The sequence below is a fragment of the Camponotus vicinus genome, unplaced genomic scaffold (genome assembly GCF_025532165.1).
Source record: "Camponotus vicinus isolate PSW18456_S1 unplaced genomic scaffold, iyCamVici1.0 SCAF_5, whole genome shotgun sequence".
Lineage (NCBI taxonomy): Eukaryota > Metazoa > Arthropoda > Insecta > Hymenoptera > Formicidae > Camponotus > Camponotus vicinus.
In genome coordinates, this window is record NW_028141977.1 from 945302 (window position 1) to 964713 (window position 19412).

Below are 19412 nucleotides of genomic sequence, written 5' to 3' on the forward strand. Positions count from 1 at the left end.
CGCGTTTTTCATTCGCAAACCTCTAAACCGGCCGGGAGGACTGTCGGTATCAGTAAATATACGAGCCCGAGTGAAATGTACGTAATTTTTTATGATACATCACGTACCGTTGGTGGATGACAGGCAAAGCGAAACTCGTTAGAAATATCGAGTCGCAGACGGTTGTCCAGGTATCGTCGATGAAGTCCGCGTGCGATACATTTTCGTTACACGTTGAAACATTTCTGTCGTGCTATCCAATATTTTTTTACCACATGCTATTACGCTTAATGCTGGGTATGTTTGCGCTCCGATATTGTGTCGAATAATTATCAATTCCGCATTGTATGTTAAGTGAAATTTAAATAGAGATATTTTTTTTACTTAATACAGACAATGCAATTATTACGAGAGCAAAAATAAAATAAATAGTAGAACAGATATGTATAAAAATACTTATTCAACTAAATTTTCGTTTTTCTATGAATATAACATAAAATCCTCCAACAAATATTTTATATAAAATGCGTAGGAAAGAATGTTAACGAATTTTAGCTAAACTTTATATACGTGAAAATATATTTTTTCGAGCTAAACAGGCATTCCGGGACTTGATTTTTGACGAATTATTTTTTTTCCTACAGTGGAATATCTCAAGAAGTGTAATCGTATTTGTATCTTTTGGCACAAAAAATGTTAATAATTTTTATTCGCATATATATTAGTGAGAAATATTCTAAAAGTTTTTAAATCTCGAGATAGATGCCTTTTTATTTTTTTTATTTATTTACTTCAAGTTTGCATTTTTCATAATTTTATTATTTTATATATTTTTGAAAATATATAATGATTTTTCTACAAATTATATGTTCTTAAAATTCGCGACTTTTCAATTTTGTTTTAAGAATAAATTCCAAAAGTTTTAACGAGGTATATTTTTATGAATTCTTTACAACGCACAATTTACTTCTTTAAAATAATATTTTTATTAAGGCATCCTTTATGCTGGTTTTAAGCTTAGTCTTCTTTGGAAATGATCTGTTTAAAATCTCCAATTTTAGAAATGTTTTCTTCTAAAGTATTTTAATGCAGGTTCATATTGCTGAGCCACAAAGAGCTAATCTGTCGAGGCGAGATACACTCTCAGGTTGAATTTCGAGAAAGCTGCGTACGACCCATTTAATATACAAGTGGAATATTGTGCGCCGTGTATGAGCGAAACTACGAACATGGGTGGGCACCAACGGCATTATCCTTGGCAATTAGCGAAATTGCATTTGGCGTAGCGTATGTATCGTATATCCCGTCACTGCAAAGCGGCCTAAGGGATGTCTGCGGGCGTTTCTCTGTATTAAATCCTCTGTCCCCGTCTGTCTCTCTCTTCGTCTCCTTCTGTACGATCACTATCCGATATAGGATTTCTCTCTTTCTAACAATCAGCTTCCCACCGCTCGTCCTCCTCTCTTCTTCTTCTCTCTGACCATCATCGTTTTCAGAGTAAATTGGCTCTTGCGAGATATAGAGCAACAAACGGTTTCCCGGAAAATCCGTCTTAAACTGTCGGATTTATAAGCGTTCTTGTCTAAATCGTTCAATGACCTCCGGCTCATTAACAAAAGCAGTTTGAATGCATTAAAATGCGTGATACAATATTTTTCAATAAATATGATTTAATTAAATATACATGTGTGCAAAAATCTCTCAATAACTTTTCCTTAACGAAAATATTCAATAATTGTGTTGAAATACCATTTATCTCGTGACTCGTTCGATATTATTATTAATTCCAAATCGGAGTATTTGACTTTTGACGTCACTGCTGTGATATCGGAGTTAATTAGCGTGGAGAAATTAATTACATAATTCGCTTAACAACGCGAGAGAATCCCCATCTGTAGAGATGATCGCCGGAGAAGACTTTGTTAAGAGGATAAGAAAATTTTATTGCCGAACATACATTGGCCCGATGGGTTTCGGCGGGAGATCAATGTACCCGGAGCGTTTACAGAATGTATTTGGGAGTAAACGACCGGGGCGCGAGCCCCGGACAAGATAACCTTCTCGAGATTCGTGCTTGCGAAGTGAATTACCGACCGAAGGCTCCCACCCCCTCGGACTCTCGCGCGCGATTCGCGCAATGAAATTCTCACGAAAGATTTTCCTGGCCGACGATGTAAATTTAGGATATCGGTAGCGAGGAGTTCCGTCGGTATCTCGGGGCTAAGTGCGGAGCTACGGTAATTTATCGTTTCCCTTCGCTGTCCCTCCCCTGTGCCTCCTCCCCGTCGTGTCCTTTTGCCATCTCTCCCTCTCTCTCCCTCTTTCTTTCTCTCTCTCTTTATCTCTCTTTGTATTATTAATCCCGCAAGATATCGAGCGAAACACAGAATCCTTGCAGAATTCTTTACGCGCAGAAGGAATAGTGTCATTAATAATCGGAATTACCTTTTATCTCGGTAAATTGCGGCGCGCGCTTTCCGTCGCGTTTCCTCATCAGTTTTTTCCGCTGTTGTTGAAGAATTTCGCGAGAAAAAAATATGTAGAGAACAATCCTACATTCTATTTTGTTTTGTAATATTTTTCATGATTGCAGGATCACATTGATAAATATAAAAAAATATATGTATATATAATATTGAACAGAAAACTTTAAACATAAGTATACGTATATGTGTAATAATAGTGCAAAAAATACTGAAACTTTTATATTTTACATTCTGCTGAAAAAATACCTGAGAAAATATCTTAAAAATGAAGAAGAAGAGAAAAATATTACATGTATTTTTTTCTTATATGTTTATATAAATTTAATATTTTATATGTATGAACTTATTTATATGTTATATGTAAATTTAACATATTACGGTCATCCATTAGGCGAAATTGCATTACCGTAATGTCAATTTCCTGTTCGAAACGGCGATAGTCTTGGATACTGGCGAAAAAATCATGCGACAAAATGGCGCGCTTTACCTATTTTCAAGAGTGCCTTTTACGACACTGTAAATTTCGTCGATTTTATTGCGATTGATTCGGTTTCGGCCTCACGAATAAATTTAACGGGAGTTCAATGAGACGATAATACAGGGAAGAGAGGAAAAATCGTGCATACAAAGGGAAAGGAGCAGGGAAGAAAGTCACGGACAAGGAAGACGTTTGCACGTTGCTCATTTTAAGAATACCTTAGCGGCTCAATCTTGGCCTTAGGGTGCATGGTCCGTAGAGAGAATGGCTCTAAGCGACATTGAAGTTGCTTGAAAGAGAGAGAAAGGCAGAGAGGGAGCAGGAGAGAGAGACCAACAGTAGCGATCTCGTCCTGACCACGAAGAATTTCAATAACCGCTCTTATTTCTATTACGGTCACAATGAAAATTTCTCGTTACTGCGAGAGTCTTTGACTGTTATTGTGACGGAAAGAATAAGTATGGAGCGGGACAAAATGGCTATAGAGGTGACAGGTGTGACCAGCGATTTTTCGAGGCTAATAATTCTTGATATCCCTCAACAGAAGCAGACTCCAACAAAGAAATATTAAAGAAAACATGCTCTCTCTTATGAGATGGGGTCCATCTAATATCACGTAGAATCTCCATTTAATATTATTAAATGAAAATTTCAATTATAAAGAAAGATTTTCTTTTTCGGTGGCTTATATAATATGTAATTTTTTTCTATGTGTCCACTTTAGTAAGGAGTTGCAAAAGGAATATTGTAAAAGTTGTAATATTATAAATTATATATATATATATATATATATATATATATAAAGTATTTATATTATATATAATTTAAAAATATTAGATAATATTTTATCAGATATATTTTCATTTTGATACTTATGCTGCATATCTAAAATAATTGATTATTTGAACAATTTGAAATAGATTTTTTATTATGAAAAATTTCATTATAATAGTTATTTCTTTTTCTTTTATATATTCCTCGTGCAAAATATATCTTTATTTTGGTACATATTTAAAATAGTTGATAATTTGACCAATTTAAAATAGATCATTTATTAAGGAGAATTTAATTAACGGTCATTTTTTCCCCATAATTATTAAATTTGTATAATTAAATATCAATTAGTAACTAATATTGATCAACCGTGATAATATTTGTTGATACTGTTACTTCCATGAAACATTTTATGTTTGCATCATAGGTATTTTCTGATTTTCAAACTTTTCTAGTGAAATATCAATTCTTGACGAGAGAAATATCAATTCCGTGAAAGGCGAAATATCAATTCTGAACAGGAATGCCAATCCTGTTGCTATCAATAGAGAAAATAACAGAAAATCAATAGGATACCAAACCCAGTTCGCGTACGACGTATCGATGTACGATTATATATATATATGTATGTATATAGAATGGGATATTTATATATATATATACACACACACACACACACACACATATATATTCCATTCTATCACAGATTGTATCACTACGAATGTATTTACGCTCGAATAAATATCAAATATTCATTGCAATAAAATTATTTGTAACTTATTTTACAACTGAGGTGATATCGATTCCAATAAACTATCCATTTAACACAAGTATGTACTTGATATTTATCTAAATATCTTCTTACGAGGCTTCTCGAAAAATTAACACTATTGCCAATAATAGTTTTAAGGATTTTTAATTATAAAGATATTAAAGATTTTAAATGTTAAAGCAATGATTAGTATACATAAATATTTTATTTCATAATATTTTTGCAGCAATTGTCAATAATGGGATTTGTGTCGAAGAAAATTGATAAAAATTGTTATGTACGATTCGACATTTCAGACACTTCTTTGTTTTTGCACAGAATCTAAGAATAACGTGACAAGACTGACAAGTTAAAAAAATCTATATAATTATCAAATAAATCTGTACGACATTTTAGAGCTGTCATTGTTGTTATATTTCGAATATATCGATATTAGATTAATTATCAATGCATTGGCAAGAAACATAACATGTATTTTCTTAAATATGACATACATACATTGCTGACTCATAAATGACACATGTTAGGAAAGTGGATTCATATTTTCGATACAATGTATTCTCATCGCGCCAACGGCATATGCAAATTACTATTCTTATCGGATTGAATGAGAATAGATTATACGGAATGAAATTAGATTATACGCGGCCGCGGCACGAATAAAAGTGATTTTCTCTCTCGGGCTTCCTTCGTCGATTCCGATACGAGCGCGAAGTTCGCCAGTGATTTGTGCCAATCAAATAGCACGCCAATTTGGCGCATTCAATCCACCGCACGCACGCGCGACTAAACTTTCTCGATGCAACTCGTGCGAACGTGCGAAGAAAGAAAATGCAGCCTGGCAGGCCGTCGTTCGCGCGAGCATCGAAAGATTATCGTGTGAAATTTATTTTAGGGGGCGGTGAATTCGCTGTCAATCTTCGAAGGGCTCGCCCTTTTCTACACTATGCAATTTGCTTTTTTCGTTAACCGCAGAATATAAAGCGTGAAAGCAAATTATAAATGATAGGCCGTATCAAAAATGCATCATTTATTTTAACAGCGCGATGATGTGCATAAATATATCTGTGCCTTTCTCTCTCTTTATAATTCTCTATATAATTAATATAAAAAAGGTTCGCAGAAAATTATCCATGAATTTTTTCTCACAAATATCTCACGTTTCCACATGTAAATGAAAAAGTTCTCGTCAGTTTATTACTATCGCCGAGCGCGCGAAGTGGTGTATATATATCGAAGCGTGTCTCAATTTGCGCCATTCACCGTACGTTTCGCTCGAGCTTTTCTAACGCGTCCGGGAGAACGATGAGGGGTAGGACGTCGTCGTCGATCGCATGCTTGTACGAATGCAACGAAAGATTATCGTGCGAAATTTATTCGATCGGGGCGAGAGACTGTCGGGGACGAGGCTTTTCTTCGCGCGTCCCCCGTGTATTAGTGCCTACGTACGTACATGCACGCGAAAATTCATACACGGCGGCAAATCAATCGAACCGTAACAACTGTCACGCTCTCGCAACGCAGAAAATGCATTATAATGCATTGCGAAACGTGCGCGCGATTTCAATCGACGATCGCGAATTTATGGCGCATCGAGATCGCATTCTCGGTCGTTCCCTCGGATTGATTTTCGCAAGAACAATAGGGTCAAATCTGCGCAACGGTTAACGGTTTTGCGAAACGAATTATTTGGATGTTACGCATGCATCGTTACTCGAAATTTTCAAGAAGCAAAGGGAAAAGAGGCGAAATAATAGAGAAATATTTTATGAATATAAAAAAAAATATTAAAGCCAGAGATATAAAGAATATCTAGCTTATATTTATATAACAATCTCTATCTTAACCTTAGTAAGGCAAAATATCTTAGTATAATCTCTTCAGAAATAATATATTAAAAGGATTATGTTTAAAAGCTGCGAGAGAATACACTAAGTCCCGTTAATAAATTATAGCTTTTTACGATTGCACGACTGTAAAACTTTGCTCTTCAAAATTCAACATGTTGCTACTTCCCCTGTTTCTCAATTATTAACGCTTGTTTAAATCCCGCAAAATCTCAGACGAAAAATAGCGGATGTGAAAAATTTTACGGACTCTCCCTTATCCCCCGGATCCTTTTTCGATGTGTCACGCGACTTTCGCAATCCTATATCATCTGATCTAGACATTCTTCTCAAAATGGGATTTGATAAACTCGCTCGCGATACTTTTATCGAGGCATCGATCGATCATGCGCATGGCAATCCAATTCACGGGAATCACGCAGAAGACTTCTTTTACAAATCTCAAGATATGCGCAATCACGGCGTTTTCTGTATCGGTGATATTATCGATAAATACACCGAGCTTCATCGCCGAGGAGCTGCTTGCACGCGTGTATGTTTTCTTATTCTATGCATCGCTGCACGTATCCTCTGTATGTGATGTCCCCGTACGTACAACCATGCCACCAAGGATTCTCTTTGAAGTACGTGCCTCGATCTCATTTTATGAGAAAACATGTGGCAAGGGGGTCTGATATTATCGAGGCAATAAGAATATATTCGAGATTGCTCGCGATGTGTACTCGATGCCTCGTTCCTGGATCGACGAGCATCGTAATAAGTAATAATTTCGAATTTTTCGAATAACCTGATGGGGAATTTTTAAAATCACTTGTTTCCGATATATAAAACCGTGATGCAAAGCACGGGCGTAATTTAAACATTGCATACTCTGAGTTGTTGTAATTTTTCGTCTAGTCTCATTTTTAATGATATTTTGTGGAAATTTATCTATGCTGATTGAAACATTGAAAACTTTCCCAAATTTCTCATTTGCACATCAATTATATACACGCGCATTAGTTTAAGATTGATCTATTTTGAAGAACATTTAAAAAAATTTTTTTTTCTCAAAAATATTGTAAAAAAATATATAAATTATATTTTAAAATTCATTTCTCACTTTGATTAAGATTTTATATTACTTAAAAAATTTCTCCATCATACATGAAAGCAAGTTGACAATAAAAAGGAACATAAGGTGACTGTATTTATTTTTATGTCTTGTGTCTTTTTATGGTTTTTTTATTTCATAATGTAATTGTCATAATATTTTCCACAAATATCTGGGGCGATATTAAAGTCATGTACGTAACTATAGCTGTAATGAAAAGCCATGTGTAAATTAGGATTTGCGGCGGATCGCACTATATTGCCAGAATTTATCATCTGGTTCAAATTATTCGCCGATTACTGTGGCAATTGGTTTCCCCTTCTTCGAAGAAGCTAGCGAAAACTTAATTAACCTTTGCCATATTGGATGATAACTCCTTAATGTCAGTCAGTTATTAGCCAAGGTACACGATGTCATTAATAAAAATGATGAAATTTGTCTAATCGTGTGAAAATTTAATCTCTTATGTGCATAATGTAATACAACGTGCAAACGTAACAGCTATTTTTAGATACCCTTCGGAAAATATGGCCGAGATATATAATAAAGGATAAAACTGGCTTAAAACAGCCATGTGTACGGCGTGATGGATAAAAGATGGGCGAAAGGAAAAGAACGTAAAAAGCGAGTGGCGGGAAAGAGTCGAGTACAGAGAGAAAAGACGTATCGTTTCTTTTATAGGAGGATAATAGAACTCACGTGTCAGATCGAGTTATGTCCTCCATCCGAGTAGAGTACATTAAATTTTTTTATCCTTCATCGCCGCGATGGTAGAAATAAATATGAATAAAAAAATCCATAGTGAAATTATTCTACTTCTCTTCTTGATTAGACAGTAGCAATTTATTTGTAATATCCTTTAATTTGACATATTTCAAATTCCTTTCTCCGGTAAGCTTTTTTTATTTAAAAAAAAAAATATATTCCACCTTAGAAATTGCGACAGAAGTTTCAGCGGCAGATAGAGAAAAATCTCCAGTCGACAAGGAATGCAACTTTTTTGCAACGGTGCATTAATTTCAGCCATTTCGCCGAAATAAACGAAGCAAGAGCGAAGGAGGGAAGCTTGGCGTTACGCCGTGAAATACACGAGACTTTGCCGCGACACGGACAGCGGCCAGGTCCTCGTCCTCGTCCTGTCGCATGCGAGGATCGGACACAAAAACAGAACGAGAACAAAGTGGCGCTCTTTATGCGTGCCTAGCCGGTAAACATGCCGCGTACAACTGCATTGCGGAAGCGACGACTTCCGCTTTTCGCGCGGAAGTAATGAATTCCATTTATCACTACGTCGCACGTTTTCCCTCATTTTCGTCCGTTTTATCAGAATCATTATATTTCGCAAGAGATAACGCGTGCAGATAAATCGTGGTAAAACGTTAAGTCCGCATCCATCTTGATTCACAGCATCTCATTAAGTCTTTTTGTTTTTTCGTTGCATTGAATATATCAATCGAATATTGAACATATCATTTTGAATATATCAATCGAATATTGAACATATCATTTATTGCATTCAACATATCAATCTAGCTGGTAGCGTTGACCAATATAATTTAATTAACATTGTATAAACAAGATTAAATTATTTATGTAGCTATTAAATTAGTAATTATTATGTACTATTAACAATATTTTTGTAAGATTTCATTGTCGTTTTATTCAAATCTCGATAATTATTGGGATAATCATTGGCTATTATAGAATAATTTATTTCAATAAATATATTATAGATTATTAATAATTTGGTGCAAATAAAATTTCGGAATTGAATATGTATATAATTACTATTATACAATATATATATTGCTATTATATTATAATAGTATATATGCGATTTCTGTAAGTAAAACTGTCAATCATTTGAGCTGTCGATAACATTTAATAAACTATAAAATTTTTTACTTGTTTGCCTTTGTAATTCTTTTGTTCTCTTCAGATTTTGTACATAATGAAAATTTAAAATTCTTAAATATTCATAATATTTTAAATTTGTTTTTTCCTATGTAAAAAACATTTAGAATTATTAAACCTGGTATTAGAAAAGTTATCAAGTTGTTTAATAAATGGAAAAAATGCAACATTTTTATTAAATTATTTTTAAAACTATTAATTTATAAAAATTAACCAATAACAGTCTGTTCAATTATACATAAATAATACTCTACATTATAAATCAATTTGTTAAAAATCTGAAAGTCTACGTAACATAAAAAAATCTCCCTATATTAGGCAAAGTTCTTCTATTATTCACAGAGTAATTATAATGCTTATGGATTCAAAATTTTCGGTTCATGATAACGCAACACTATTTTGCTGACAAATATCATGCATTGAATATTAATTGACGTAATGATGCAGCAGGTAACAGAAACATCATGTTATCAATGCATAGTTTTAATATTTTCCTTTTTGTATTATATTTTTTTAAAAAATGCAAATGAAAAATTGAATGTGATTACGATTTAAATAACATTCAATGCCGCACTATATCTTTGTCGCGAATAGAAAAAATTATTTTTCAAAAAATTATTTTTAACGGGGCAAGCATCTTTTCCAAAATATACGCTCTCGAAATTCGTTGGCATCCGGTTATTCGACAGATACTTTTCGCTCCGAACTCGCTATCGTGGCAAACGCAAAACTTCCGATGGCGCGACGTTATTCCCCTCATATCGGAACGTGCATACCGGTATATATCGAGAATGACACGCTACCCTTGTCTTATTCGGCGGACATTTCTGACATGTTCCTCGTGAGTTTCGTATCAATGATGGAGCACGGCTGTCAATTCCGCGATAGGAGGATACCGTGAAGGAGTAGCGGTGGCTGCCCTATCGAGTTTCCATTTTCCGGACAGCATGCCTTACAACGTATGCCGTCGTTTACTTATTTAGCCGTTATTTCACCCTCTCGCTTACCGGCCACCGATGCCGCTGCGTCTTCCACGGCGCTGGCAACCGACCGACTTTTCCTTCCCTTTGGCAGCTTGAGATGATACTCCTACTCGAATCATGAAATATTTAATGATCCAGCTTCCTTCGGTTGGCCGTGTTCGGTTCTGCGCTCTCTCCCGATCTCTTTCGTCGTTTCCAATTCGCCTCGTTCAGCCCGATGTGTCACTTCTTGATCACGCTGCTCGTGGCAAATTACGTTGTCGTCGATCATCGTTGAAATTCGGAGTCTTGGCGCGATGTAAACACGTTAATTCCTCTCATGTGCTAAATACAGTTTTTCGCCAACCATCTCGTTTCAAATTTCTCTCCATTAATTTTACAGAGATCGAATAAATGCACTTACGAGAGACTATTTATTCAAATAATTCTGTATATTTGTATGCCACCAAAATTACTTGTCTTAAAGATATTATTGTTTTTAATTTAAAATTGTTATCAATAATAAAACAATAAATTAATTGAAATCAAATGAAAGTGTAATATTTCTCGTTTAATTCTAAAGTATATTTCAATTGATGCACTGTCATGAATCTACACTGCGACATACATACATAGTCCAGTGGTTAATATTAATGCCTCTTCAATTAACGGCATCTATTCCAGATATGTTGTATTCATTGAGCAACGCTTTGAGTCAACCGATAGTCCCGGGTGTAACCGGAAATTCCGTGTAATATCGCCAAGGGCCACGCATGCCGTTGTAACGTAACCGTCCTCAAACGCCACCAATTCGATAACCCAATGAACATATTGACGATAGAACGCATCTATGCGCAATTCAATCATATTGTGCATAACTAATAAGAACAATACAATCCAATGCGAAAGAAAATTTGTTTTTATGCATATTCAGTATCACAATTACACCTGTTGGCTATAAGACAATAGTAATCTAGCTTATTTCATGGATTAAAAAATTCTTATAGAAAAGATACATGTAATTTTCATTTTTTTACAGGTGGATTTTAAATTTTCGTCTTCTACTTTTTTATTACATTCGCGTATTAAAATATTTTAAACAATTATTGCATGGAATAAAAATAAATTAAGTGTCACATTGAAAATAATATCAATTTTAACCTTTTACAGTAAAAGATATATATTTGGAATAAATATACTTGGAAAAAATATATTTAATAAAATATAATTAGAAGTGAATTTTAATTAAATATTTGGTGACACTTGACAAATTAAAATAAATCATCGATCCAGATAAACAATCTAATTGAAGTGATACGATATAATTATATGATATAGTGCTACCTATATTTTCATTATATTACAATAGTAATTATAGTGCTAAAATTATATTTATAATAATTCTGTGTATTGACAAGATGAAAATATTTTTCGAATTATAAAAATTAAGATATATATTAAAATATAGATTAAAATATGAATTTTTAAAAATTTTCTATTCTTTGTGATGAATAATGTAATTATATATATATATATATATATATATATATATATATATATATATATATATATACACATTATACGTATATTATTTTTAAACAAAATTCTAATTAATTGAAAAATATATTTATCTCGTTATCATAGATAAATTAATTTTAATGCGATATAAAAGATTTCACAGCAACAAGATTAGAGAAATTTTCAACAATCGATAGAAACATTAAAGTTAGACATGTATTTGTCATTTGTAAAATAAGCTTGTTTGCCGCTAGAATTTCGTGAAACATGGCTCTATACAATTTCTTGAGCGTGATTGTAATTCTTAGATATAGTGCAAGCTCTATTAGCTTGCGATACATGCGCATATGTCGGTACATTTGGGCAAAATCCGTTAGTTCAACATTTCGGGTAGTCACGTGGCGCATTTACGACGTAACTTTCCAGATTAGATCTGGCCTGCTACATACGTCTATATATCCACATGTGAATTCAAGTCGCTCGGCGGCATAGATAGAGGTCGAAATAAAGTAAAAGGTGCCGCGAAAGGGTAGCGGTGGGTGTAAAGCCGCTTTCAGGCGGAATATTCGTGGGCAAAGTTTGTCGGCGAAATGAAGTTGGCAAGTTTTTAAATTTCCAACCCCGCGGGTATAGATCTTCGGGTAATCTTGCGCAAATGTCCTCGCAGCCCACAATGTGCTCCGGATCGTCGAATTCACGCTCCGTCGCTCGAAACTTTTATTCGCGCACATAAATGCGCAAGTGCGCGAAACGCTGCGATTTTTCCGACTAATAAAAATATACTTTTGCGGAGCACAGAGAGAAATGTCAGCCATACTATCTAAATAATACTCATACACTAGCTACTTGCAATATACGAATTATTCATTGATCGCGATAATGTACAGGATTCTCGAATTTAAATGTCAAAACTTTGAGAGCGTGTGTGGGATTAATAAACTAAGGAAAAAAGTCTTTTAGAGCTTGTTTCTGCTTCGTCTTGGAAAATATCGCAGAAAAAATATAAATAAAAAAGTTTTCATAAAAAAACAATTAAAATTATTAGACTTGAAAATTCCTTGCCAATCGACTTAAGAGACAGCTGAAAGACCAAAACATGGTTGGAGTGCACCAAATATCACCAGAATAGTTGGTGCTAGATGCTTGCATTGCAAGAAGCTAACATTTTGAACTGTACCTTCATTAAGGAAATGACAGCATTAATAAATAAGTGTAAATAAATAAGTCATAAGTGAAAAATTGAAATTTTTTTGGTTCCTGCAATTTTCTCCAAAACGAAGCAAAAAACAAACAAATCTCTAAAAACCTTTCTTTTTAATTTATCGATATCCTACACCTCCAAAATATCCTACACTCTCGAAATTTTGACATTTAAATTAGGGACACCTTGTATAACGAATTATATGACGAAAAACCAACATCGCAAAATGTTGTTTTTCGATTGGGATTATTTTAGGAGAATAACGAACATAAAATTATATATGTATAGTATATGTACATTGCTGTCATATTAAACATGAATATCCAGCAGCGCGTTGCATATATAACTTTTCATAGAATTTTCAACTCATAGTTATTAAATTTTGTTTTAAATGCACGGTACAAAAATAGCATATTTTTAATTCGTTGCTTGTTTCCCCTCTTATAGAGACACGTTACAGATCACATTTTACTTTAAAATAAGACCTTCCAATCGCGGAAGCAATTATAATTACCTGTTAATATGCGACGCTAAAATTATCACGTCTTGTCGATTATTTGAGATTGAATTTAAACGATTCGCGTTAAAGATTCCAGAATCAGCGCAATATTCTCACCGATGCGTACCGATGGTCAGTATAGTGTACGCGCAGGGCTTACGAATGCAAATGTGTTAAAGAGAGATCCGCAAGGGGTTTACTTGCTCAGTGCGAACCGCGCTCTCCGGATTCATCTCGCATTCGACGCGCTACCGGTCGCGTATTTGTTAATAATTCCCCGAAGATAGTTTCTCTCGTGCGGAAGTGGTATACCTGCGGTAAAGGGCGCGGACATTCGGACACAGCCCCAGGGTTTGTCCCCGTCGCAACATTATTCCCCTTTCCTCTTCCCCCTTTCCTCTTCTCCCTGCCCCCTCCCCCCTGCTCACCCTCCTGTCGGCGAACGGAAGGGCTTGCGCTTAGTTGCGGCTTAATATGCGCCCTCTTCGCAAGACGCACGTCTCCGCGCTTCGAACTTCGCTTATGCGATGGTGCGGGTGGTTAGTGAACTTAAAGTCAATCTTGAGTTATGCAAACGCTTATGCTTAGTAAAACGCTTGCTGCGGGCGAGATTCCAGTAACTCGCCAAAGAGGGAGAGAAAGGAAGGGAAGAGAAAGAGAGAGAGAGAGAGAACCGGCTCTAATATAGCGCGTTTTCAGCTAAAGGGCCGCACAAGCCAGCGATTTCAACGTAGACTGACCGTTTCAGCCTGATCTAACCGTAGCTCCGGGGGTTATTGATGGATTTGCATATTAAGGGGGAGAGAAGAAAGAAATACATCGCGAATAGACGGTGTACACGATGGTCTTAATTGGATCGAATTTGCGCTCTGGCTGCGGTTCACTTGCTTGTCACGTATTGTGCGCGTGTTACGCCAGCGCGTATCATTGTTACAGCGATCGTTACACGCTCCGCTGTACGTGTAAGCTACGATTTTTATGAGCGAATTGAGAATACGCGTAAAATACGCCACCGGCAAAATGTTGCAATGAGAATGGAAAAACAAAAGTCTGTTTTGATATCTATCATAGTATATTTTGACGTTTTTTTTTTATTTTGATATGACGTATATTGAAACAAATCCTCTTTATAAGCAGTATCTTTTTCACAAAATATTTTTTTCTTTTTCAAAATTGGATTAATTTTTTTCTTCATTTTATACATTAATGGCTAAAGCGCAGCATTTTAATGTAAATAGTAGCTATAGCAAAATATACAAAAATTTACTTAATATTTGTTGATATTTAAGAAAAATCTGATTAAATATAAACAGATTAATGTCTATTATAAAAATGTATTATTATTAAAAATTAAAATATTATTTAAAATGCTTCTCACATCGCGTTACAAGAGATGAATAATAAAAGTTTTTCTAATAATTTGAATGAATTTTTCTACTTTTAGATTGACTATAGATAAAAGAAACAAACATCATGTGATTGAAAAATAAGAGCTTTTATTCAGCAACTTTGCAATCTAAAATATTTTTCCTAAAACTCCACGGGCTATTGATTGCAACTTTTATCACATCGCGCGAAGCGCGCGTCATTCCGCAGTAAATGGCGCTATAATTTGCACGATCGATAGGTCGAATCGTTTTTTTTCCAGACAATTTGTTTAACGTACGAAGAGATTCGGTCGAAGGTACAGTAACTCAAAGGATTTTTGCATGCGAAGCGATAGTTGAACCTATAGTAGTTTAAGTAAATAATTGATAACTGACTTTACAACATTTTCCTCAATCTCTTTGCCCTTAAAATCGCCCTTTCAATCTCGCTGCCATCGATGTTACGTTATATCCGCGTACGACAAACTCAACCGTAATGAGAGACTTTTATGCCAAGAGACGTCCTAACGAAGAGCATCTCGTAAATACGCGCGAACGTGTTCCTGTTACAATCTTATTTCGCAAAGTCAAATTACATGACCGTGAGAGAGTATAGTGATGCAATGTTCACATCCTCTTTATCTTTTCATTCATTAAGGCTGTCGTTTTACATGTTGGTGTCCAACTGCGAAAACATTTTCTACGTGCCTTATTCATTCTATGTGTCTTTCACCGATTTTATGCGCGATTCCATCCTCTTTTGCGTGATTTTATAAATCGTGTGAAAGTAGTTCTATGCTATCCTATCGCGGTAAATTCCGTCTTTGATGTTTATTTTAATAAATGCAAATAATATATTTAAATAGCGCAAGAAAGTCTTAATTATGCAAATATTCCGTGCAACTTTTTAATATAAAGTTTAATATTAAAAAAATGAAAGAATAGAGCGTAAACAAAGTGACTTGAGAGGAAGAGCAATTATGAGAGATAAAGTTGAAAATTGAAATTTGAAAATTAAAAATTGAATTGAGCTCTTTTTATTCTTTGAAAGCGATGTTCAAGAATTTTGCTTTTTTTAAGTTTCCCTTTCTCAGAGATTTTGCTCAAAAATGTTTCTCTTTTATATTGAAATTAGAAAAAGTTAAAAAGGAAACATGTAATAGATCTTGTTTAAACGCGACATAATCTCATAATTTCTTCACATGCTTTGCGTTAAATATAACTGGCTTAATCTACGTTAAGTTTGCAATCAGAGAGAGCAATCGCATTAAGAAAATAATAATATCCAGTTTTAGTCAGATTTAGCGCTTAAAAATAACCGTCTAGTCAGAATACAGCTTATATAACGTTGTTGTTTAATAATCAAGTATTAAGTCAATTACAGTTTCGATTTTCGTTTATTCGAGAAGCGCCAGTTTCGCGACGATTCGTGGTCGATAAACTATTCGTTACCATGGGATACCGAGCAGTAAATATCGTTCGACATTAATGGGTCAAGCCATGTGACAAAATCGATTCAAGTGATATTTTATATTTTATGTTTTTTTTGTATGTTTTGGTCTTTATATATATATATTTTTTTTTGATAAACGGTCTCGCCGCGAATTCAAAATTTCTTTCGAAATTGCACATATCCGTTTCAACTGCGAGAAGAAACGTATAATTCGCATCATCGCCCCGTCGAAAGGCAGAAAAGGCTGTTGGTTGTTCGTGACAAGGTACGTCCAATAAGAAACGTGATTTCAATTGAAATCTTCGACTAAACTTCTCGCGATCATTCATCTTCGTCTTAAAAAGTGCGAGTCATACTTGATCGAAAAAGCGCCTTGTTCGGATTTCGACATTCGGACACATTAATGGCAACAACCGTTTAAATGCTTTGTTCTCTAAAATGTATCATTAAAGTGTACATGAAAAAACACCTTCTTCATGTACACTTTAATAATATTTTAATTATTATTGGAGAATATATTACATATTGCTGTACTCATTAACCCTGAAATAGCATAATTTTCTCATAATTTTAACACACATAATTCTATATTTTTCCAACATTAAGTATATGTATTTAATATTTAATATATTATAATAATATATTAGATATTATTATTTTAATTTATTATATATTATATATTTATATCCTCAGACACATTTTATGATTCCAAGGATAAATCATTTAAAAAATTTTTATAGACAGATATAGAATATTAAAGGCACAGAGTGTGTTCCTCGTTTGCTCGTTATTTTTGAAAGATTGAAAAGAAATGCTTTGAATAAAATAAAATAGTAATGTAACGTCAAGATTTAATCGCATCGATTTCTATCGCAATAATTCATGAATTTAGCTATTATACGTATATGCGCTATTATTAATAGTTCAAAGACCGAAATACACGTTACAAAGTTACCGTTTCAATAGATTAAATGCGCATTTATCGATTTCGGCATTATGCACAGTTGGCTCGCAAAATGATGCCGATTCCACGCGTCACCGAGCGTTAATCACTTCAACTCGAATAAAATTACGAGTCGTTTTGTGTGGAGCATCCGTGCGTTGAATTGTGCACCACTAATTACCATTGCGTTCTCGCCGTTGTTATCCAACTATGCGGCGGACGTGCATTTATCTCTCCGGTTTTAGCTTTACGAATTTCTTACGAATAATCGCCGGGACAAGACCGCCGAGAATTAGAATATAAAACAAATTACATCGAAACGACTAACAAGAAGTACCAATTTCCATTAAAAATACTAACAAATTTCGAGCTTAATTGCATAGTTTTTATAATATTTCCCTTCCATCTCTATTTTAGTAAGTATAACATTAGTTGATATTTTTTAAAAATAAGTATATGTTGTGCTATTGAGAGACATATATTTGTGTGATATTCAATTTAAATAATTTTTTCAATATTTTTTATGTTATTTTTAAAAATGTTACTATTTTTGATGATAATAATAATTGATGATAATAAAATTTTTAATAACAAATTAAGACTAATTCTTTGCGAAAAAAAACGGCAGTAATTTATATATTATCTCAATAGATATTATATTAAATTATGTAAAAAAGTTTTAAATATTTCTATCATTTATTTTTCTATATATATGAGCGAATTAATTAGTCTGCATTTTCATGTAAATGCTTTATATGTGTTTCAATCATTTTGGTTATAACGATTGGTATTCGCTCTGAGCTAGAACGTTGGCAGCTCAATAATCCTAGCATTCGCGTTATTTCTCTCGTCTAATTAGCGGATCGTTTAAGTCGAGCTTTGCGGTTGCAGTCAACAATGCGTCGTGCGTCTTAAGCTTTTAACGCTTTAGCGCGCGATTCCAATTTGGCGGCGGATTCACCATTCCCGGTGAATGACGTGCCTCGATGAATTTCGTGGTAATCAAGCTAATTCCTCTTTCGTGAATGCAATATTCTAGCATACAGCGCTAATAAGACCTTTGCAATTTCCAGTTATTTCAGACATATTTGAGTATATCAAAAACATACTTTACTTTATAGAATTTCAGTAATTCTTCACAACTCCATGTTCACTATTATTGATGTTTTTATTTATGTTAAATATGTATCAATCAGACATTATTTTTTGATATATTAATTATTTCCGTCACATATTTTTTCGAATAAATTCAAATATTATTTCACATACAGCGACAACAGTACATCATATATTTTATAAAGACAGTAAACGTTAATATAATAGAATTATTTACTATGAAAATTACATTTCGAAGGATATAAATAGAGTTGGAGAAAAATAAGCTCTAAAGAAAGAATTCCAAAAGTTTTAAAATTTGAACAAATAAAGAAAATTTGAAAGATTTTACGACTCCAATAATGATTAATGAACGTTATATTGTATCAAATAAAATGTTCTAAATGAAAAGATTAAAATATCTCTTTCTTGAAGAAAATAAGTGTATAAGACAAAAAAGTAGATACTGCACACAATGTTTCTTTCTGCAGAAATAAAAATATCCAACGCTGCTCGCAAAATGTAATTTGTGAAGCTATCAGATTGGATTTTAATGTAATAACTGGACCTATAATGTTTCAAACGTTAGATAATAGAAAAATACGGAGAATATTGACTGTATAGCGCTTGCAATAGTCGAGATACTCCAAATTAGTTCCAGACTAATTGCATTCGAAATCCGCTTAATTTCGCTCAGTACCTCGAGAGCTTCTCAAGCCAATTGATTTTTATTTTCATCAATCAACCTCGTACCTTCGTCCATCCGTCCTGGTTCACCGCGATCACCGTGAAAGTCGAGTTAGTTTAATTAGTCTAGGAGCCTTGCACAACAGACACTCCAAGAGATGGGTGGACCACCCCTAACTTCTAATAGCAAATGAAAGTAATTGCAGTTAACTGTTCTCCGCACTGTCTCCACTTTCGCGTATTTCCTTTTTTTGTGTGCTTTTTGTTCATTTCCACGTCATTTTTACCTTTCAATATTTTTATTTATTAAGGTATATTTACGCGATTGAACGTTATTCTTAGTT

At 34.0% G+C, this 19412-nt stretch overlaps 1 protein-coding gene across 12 annotated transcripts in view; it reads left to right on the forward strand.

Annotated features, from left to right (window-relative positions):
- The window catches only part of LOC145972070 (CUGBP Elav-like family member 1-A), a 491882-nt gene that overhangs the window by 40639 nt on the left and 431831 nt on the right, over positions 1 to 19412 (forward strand). For 10 of the 12 annotated variants that reach the window (XM_083100292.1, XM_083100296.1, XM_083100295.1 and 7 more), the window contains exon 1: positions 16517 to 16608. The exons of 1 other annotated variant lie outside the window; for it this stretch is intronic. The gene's annotated coding sequence lies outside the window, so the exon portion shown is untranslated. Of the gene's footprint in view, positions 1 to 16516; positions 16609 to 19412 lie in introns of those variants that run through there. One more of the 12 variants, XM_083100294.1, reaches the window with a different exon arrangement.